Source organism: Sceloporus occidentalis, unplaced genomic scaffold (genome assembly GCF_023333645.1).
Source record: "Sceloporus occidentalis isolate IW3139 unplaced genomic scaffold, rSceOcc1.0.p SCAF_222, whole genome shotgun sequence".
Taxonomy (NCBI): domain Eukaryota; kingdom Metazoa; phylum Chordata; class Lepidosauria; order Squamata; family Phrynosomatidae; genus Sceloporus; species Sceloporus occidentalis.
The window spans coordinates 862,501-869,267 of NW_028317202.1; the positions used below are offsets into that span (position 1 = coordinate 862,501).

Genomic DNA, 6,767 nt, shown 5'->3' on the forward strand with positions numbered 1-6,767 from the left:
GGCAAGCCATACCTGCGCAAGACTGCCCACAGATAGTAATGATCCACCCGATCAAACGCCTTCGACTGATCAAGTGCCAAGAGATACTTATCCCCATCCTCTACCCTACACCGCTCGATGGCTTCCCTGACCTCGCAGACGGCGTCAAAGACAGTTCTGCCCTTCACGGTGCAGTATTGAGAATCAGACAAGACCTCACTTGCGACCCCCTGCAAACGTTTAAAAATGATCTTTTTTCGCCAAAACCTTCCTGTCGACATTCAAGAGTGATATGGGTCGCCAGTTCCCCACATCAGCCGTGTCGACAACTCTGGGCTTAGTTAGCATAATCACTGCCGAGGATCTCATCGAAGGAGGGAGTATCCCCCTCTCCAGGCTTTCATTAAAAACTTCGGTGAGACTAGGGGCCAGGAGACCGCAGAAGGCATGATAGAATTCGGCCGTAAGACCGTCAGGGCCCGGAGATTTTTTCCTCGTCTGCTCTAATATTGTCTCCGTGACCTCCTTGACAGTGATTGGGCTAACCAACTCATCCAGCTTTCCATGATCAATCTCAGGAAGGGAAAGACCCATCAAAAAGTCGTCCGCCTGATGTCGGCAGGGTCTCCTCTGTCCGAGGAGCTCCACATAGTAATCGCGGACAACCCTCTGTATCCCCCGAGGAGTTTCCTCCAGGACACCGAGGGTGTTCCGCAGACAGGTAATGATCTTAGCAGACTCCTTCCTTTTGCAACTAAGAAAAGGATCGGGTGAGTGGTAAGCCCCATGATCCCTTTCCTTGAGCAAGGAGGCATACCTGTCATACTGGAACGTCCTCATCATGGATTTGACCCTAGAGATGTCCCCGGGATCACCTCGTTGCGACACCAGACAGTCTAACTTGCACAGGAGCCCGAGATAAGTCCTGTACTTTGAGGACTGGATGTTCTGAGAAAGAGAGCGAAATAAGGCACGGGTTCTTACCTTCACCATCTCCCACCACTCAGACTTCGTCGTGCAGAATTCCGCAACGGTGACCTGGTCATGAAAGAAGTTCTCGAAAGCCTGCTGAACCCAGCCTTCTGTCAAGATGTCAGAATTAAGTCGCCAAATCCCTTTACCTCTTAGCGGAGCCTGCGAGACATTTAACAGACAGGTAAGAATAAAGTGATCGGAGAACTCCACCGGTTTAAGCACAAGTGCCGTCACCGGAAGAGACTCCTTAACATAAATCCTATCTATCCTACTCTGGCAGTTACCTCGCTGATATGTGTAACCTGTGAGGTCTGGGTTGTGCTTAATATGCACATCTACCAAGCCTGCCTGCCTGACTATTCTAGTAAGGGCCAAAGCGTCGTATCCCGGTTTGTCTTTGCCACCTTTCCTGTCTTTGGTCCTAGTAACGGTATTAAAATCACCAGCAAAGACAATATGCCGGGACGTGTAGAGGAAAGGCTCTATCTCGTTAAACAGACGCTTCCTCTCCCACTTGGTCTGGGGGGCATAGATATTAATCAGACGGAGAGGCTGCCTGCCTACCGACACATCAAGAACTACGCACCTACCCTTCGTTATCTCAATCACCCTATTGAACGTTATGTCCACACCCTGGAACAGGATGGCAACTCCCCCGTAGCCCTCCGTGGCTAGTGAAAAAAAGGAGTGCCCCCATCTCCAGTCGCGTTTAGCTGCATGCAGGGCCCCCAGGGAGTCCAGGCGGGTTTCCTGGACAAAGATTATATGGTAGTTCTCCCTGTGCCAGTTATCATAGGCTATAAATCGGGCCCTGCACGTCTTAATACTAGCCACGTTATGAGTGGCTAAGGATAGTATGGGGAGAGTCGCCATCAAGGGTGATGAGAATGAGGAGACTTTCCCTTTTTCCGTACGTTCTCACCGTCCGAGTCTGAGGGGTACCTTTTCGCGGAGAGCCCCGCGGGCAAGGCGTCCTCCTCCGGAATCGGCACCTCTACCAACTCGCTATCCTCCACCTCTGCCAGGTGTCCTCGAGCTTCCGCGGCCCTTCCACCCTCCCCCGCCACTGTCGCCACTACCGCCGCCGCCTCTGCCGCCTCCTCGACCTCCATGCGGGTACCCCAGTCCATCAGGGCACTAAACCTGTTCTGGACTGGTATGTCCCCGCACGTCTTGCCGATAGCGGTTTCAGCGACGGCCGCCGCCGCTGATGATTTTGCGGCAGCGACAACGATGGATTTGGGTTTCGGGGCCCCGGAGCTCCCCCGTCCCGAAGGGACTTTCTCCCCCTCTAGTGTGGAGGGTGGATCCCCCCGGGAAGGGGTCTTAGCAGAGGCGGAGGATCTTACCGGACCTCTCCGAGCTGCCTCCTGAGTTGGGGTCTCCTTCCTCGGACCGACAGTCGTCCACCCCGACTCATCCCGCGTGGTTGCGGCTCGGGGTCCTGACGCCGATCGTGTGGTGATGCCTGTGGAAGGAGTACAGACAGAAATGGGGTGAGACATTCGTTGTTTTGGACGGACAGGCAACGGGTCAATGATGTTACTTACGGGGTCGGTGCCGGAGGAGGTACCTGGGGCGTCGGGTAGAGCCTTGTCCCGAGCGCCCCCCACAACTGGCCGCGGGTCTTCCTCTGCGAATTCGCCCTCTCCTTCCCAGATACTGTCCAAGTTGTGCTGGGCTTCAGGACACGCTCTGTAGGAATGACCCAACACCCCGCACAGGTTGCAACGGATAGTAGTGCACTCCTGCTTGGAGTGTCCTACAACACCGCATAGGGTGCACTTGGTGACATCACACCCTATGCTGAAATGCCGGGGCGAGCCACACTTGTGGCACACCCGGGGCTGACCGGGATAGAAGCACGATACCCGGTCAGTCCCGATGAAGAAGGAGTTGGGCATGTGCTGTAGGAGACCCCGTACCTCCTTCAGACGGATGTTGACCGTCCAGCCGCCGTTCCAGATCCCGTCCTCACAGAGAGTCTTGACCGGGGTGGTCAAGACCTCCCCGTATCTGCGGGCCCACACCAGTATGTCCGCGACGGGTATGGACTCATTCCGCACCAGGAAGTTCACCTTGCGGACCTCCTGGCGCGATATGGCCTGGACATTGAACCGGGCCCATAGGCTGTCGCCGGACTTTGGCACCCCCTCCCAAAGGGTCCAGAACCTCTCCAGACCCCTCGGGGACATGAAACTGATGTCATACTCAGGGGTGCCGCTAACGTGGATGATGGCGAAAAAGTCCGCGACCGCAAAGCCCAGGTCCTTCAGGGCCCCTACCACCCGCTTCCTATCGGGCACGGATCCCTCCGCTACGTGCAGCAGGCGGACCACGTTCCTTCTCCGCATGGGTTGCCCCGCTGGGAGTCCCGTAGCCCGCCTGCCTGGTGGTGGCACCTGAACCTTCGGGGGACCCGCCGCCCAGGCGTTAGCGGTTGCGGGTGTCGCACCTGGGGCCACCGTTGGAGTGGGCACTATGGGCAGTGTGGACCCCCCCGTGGCCCCGCTACCATGCCCGCCCGTGGACCCACCGGGGGGTACCGCGGCCACCGCAGCGACCCCCTGTGTCACGGCGGGGGAAGGTGTCACCCCGGTGGGAGTCCCCCTTTCGGCCGGAGCAGGAGCCCTGACCGCAGCGGCCGCCCCCGCAGCCCAGGCCACCGCCGACCTCCCAGGGTTCTGCCCCCCAGGGTTCTTCCCCACCCTGACTATAGGGGCCATCGCGGGTGGTCCCGCGGCCCCCTGGCATACAGAATGTGTGGTGTGCGGTGCGACTTTAAGATTACCGGGGGGCGCGGCCTGTGCCGCGACGGGGGCGGAGCCAGCAACCGGCATCACGGCTGCGGGAGCCCCGGGGGTCACCGGCACCGCTGCCGGAGTGACCCCGGCGGGGACCGCAGCCGCACCCGGCACTGCCTCCATTGTAACCGCCGCGGTTTCGGCCGCGGCGCCCGGCAAAACTCCGGACAGATTATCATCTGTCCGGGGTAGTTTGGACAGGGAGCGGGCCACCCGGGTAGCGGCGGCCCCGCTCACAACAACAGCCGCCTCTGGCTGCCCTCCAGGCGAGTCCTCCGCCCGGAGTAGTGGGGACAGAGGGCGGGCCGCCCAGGTAGCGGCAGCCCCACTCGCAACGGCAGCTTCTTTTAGCTGCACTCCGGGCGACTCCTCCGCCCGGAGTAGTCTGGACAGGGGGAGGGCAGCCCGGTTAGCGGCGGCCCCGTACACGGAGGACGGCACCTCCGGGGACACCGAAGCCGCAGGAGCAGCCGGGACAACTAGGTCCACCACCACAGGGTGGATGGGACCAATTACAACGGGGGGAGCGGCCACAGAACCGCCGATCCCTCTGGAGGGACAAGGAGGCGGGCACGCCGCCGGGAGCGCCGGCACGGATCCCGCGGCAGCAGCAGCCGCCCCGGCGGCCGCCGAAGCGGTCGCCGGTGCCGCAGCCGGCCGCGGGGGTGACAAAACCCGCGCCCCGACGGGGGCCACGGAAGACGGACGGACACAGACAGGGGAACGTGAACGTACTACAGAGGGAACACACACTGGGGGTGGGGGGACAACAGGGGACATGACAACAACAGGGGACATACCGACAGGTACATCGGGGAAGGTACTCACACAAGGTCCCCGGGGCTCACCGGCCAAACGCAGACCGGCGGGGATAGTGTCCCTGGCCCTCCGACGGGAAGGGCCCGCTCTCGGATCCTCGGCAGCAGCGTCGGGGACCCGGGCCGGGAGGGATGGGAACTCCTCCTCGGACATGATGGGGGGGGTATCCCCGACGCTCTCCTCCCCGGACGATTGGATAGCGGGCCTGCTCCTGGTGGTCTTCTTTTTCCGCCTCCGTGGCGCAGCTTGGATCTTAATGTCCTCCTCCTCGTCCAATTCCTCCATTGAAAAAAATCAGCGGCCTTCGTATAGCGGACCTCTCCTGGGTCCCGTCGTACTGTGGTGGTGGCGGTGGCGGTGGTGATGTAGGCGCCACCGGTTCCGGGTCCTCCGGGGTCGGTGGTACCCCCGACTCCTCCACCTCCTGCTCCCGCAGCTTCTCCTGCAGGAACCGCACGCGGTCACGGTTCTGGGCTGTGCGTCTCGCCAACTCCGCTTCTTTCTCCTTCAGGGAGACGATCCGCTCCCGTATGGGGCCGCGATGACGACTCCCCACCCTGTTGCTCTGCTGCCGGAGCTCTTTCAGCTGTCCGGCAACCTCCTCCTTCTCCTCCCCCAGGGAACGCAACTCTTGTTGGAGGTTAGCCAGGGCCTGCCTGAGGGGTTCCCCGTCTGACTCCGCAGGTACTGGGAGCCCCACCTTAGCCTTTTGGGCATAGGAAGGGCCCTGTTCCACCGCCTCCTCATCTTCAGGGTTCGTATTCACACTCGCCTCGGCGGTCTCCAAGGCCCTGGCCCCGGCGTCCCTGAGGGCGAGGGCCCGTAGATGGAGGGCCCCCAGCAACAGGAGGGAAATCTGGTCGACCCTCAGATGGTGGGGCAGACCGACTCCCTTCTTGAGCATGGCTATTTTGGCGCTCAAGGCCGTGGTGTATGCCTCGAGCGCCTCCATGTTCCGACGCACAGCCCTGCATACGGTTCCTGCAGTCTCCCGGGATGGGAGTAGGATGCCGTCCTCCGTGTAGACCAGTTTCTCCGAGATTATGGCAATGCGGCCCCTCCACTCCTCAATGAGGGTGGAGGCCATGATGGGACCCCGGGGAGGCAGTTACCTTCCCCGGGGTAGCAAACGTCCAGCACCGAAAGTAATAAAAAAGAAACCAAGTTCCACCAGCAACACAAAAACACCTCCTCTCCCCTCGCCTCCCAACTCCACAGTGAGCAGCCGACGCCCAGCCCTGATTGGAGCTGGAATTACCGCGGCTGCTGGCACCAGACTTGCCCTCCAATAGATCCTCGTTAAAGGATTTAAAGTGTACTCATTCCAATTACAGGGCCTCGAAAGAGTCCTGTATTGTTATTTTTCGTCACTACCTCCCCGAGTCGGGAGTGGGTAATTTGCGCGCCTGCTGCCTTCCTTGGATGTGGTAGCCGTTTCTCAGGCTCCCTCTCCGGAATCGAACCCTGATTCCCCGTTACCCGTGGTCACCATGGTAGGCACAGAAAGTACCATCGAAAGTTGATAGGGCAGACATCCGAATGTATCGTCGCCGTCACGGGGACGTGCGATCGGCCCGAGGTTATCTAGAGTCACCAAAGCGGCCGGCGGGGGCGAGCCCGCCGGATTGGTTTTGGTCTGATAAATGCACGCATCCCTGGGGGTCAGCGCTCGTCGGCATGTATTAGCTCTAGAATTACCACAGTTATCCAAGTAACAGATGGAGCGATCAAAGGAACCATAACTGATTTAATGAGCCATTCGCAGTTTCACTGTACCGGCCGTGTGTACTTACACGTGCATGGCTTAATCTTTGAGACAAGCATATGCTACTGGCAGGATCAACCAGGTAGCTCCCGTCGTCACGCGGGGGCCCGGGGCGGCAGGCGGCGGGCGCCGGGGGCGCAGCCCTCGGATCGGGTCTGCGTAAGGGGGACGCGGCGAGGGGGCCGCGGGGACAGAGGGAGAGCGCGCGCTCCCCCTCCCTTCGTTCGGGGCCGGGAGAAAGGAAGGTGCGTGCTCCGCGGCGGGGGGAACCCGGGGTGGGACGTGGAGCACCCGCGGGTAGCCCCAACCGGCCGCGGCTTCGGGCCACTGGGAGTCCGGGGCCGAGCAAACTCAGTCACCTGCAAGGGGGGTCCGGCGCCCGGGGCGGCTCTCCCCAGGCCCGGGGGAGAGGCCTCGGGGCCAAG

General features: G+C 60.8%; 1 pseudogene; it reads right to left on the bottom strand.

Annotated features, from left to right (window-relative positions):
- Window positions 1-5,811: 5,811 nt before the first annotated feature.
- LOC149276988 (18S ribosomal RNA) lies at window positions 5,812-6,424 on the bottom strand (annotated as a pseudogene; the record flags this gene model as incomplete).
- Window positions 6,425-6,767: the final 343 nt, after the last annotated feature.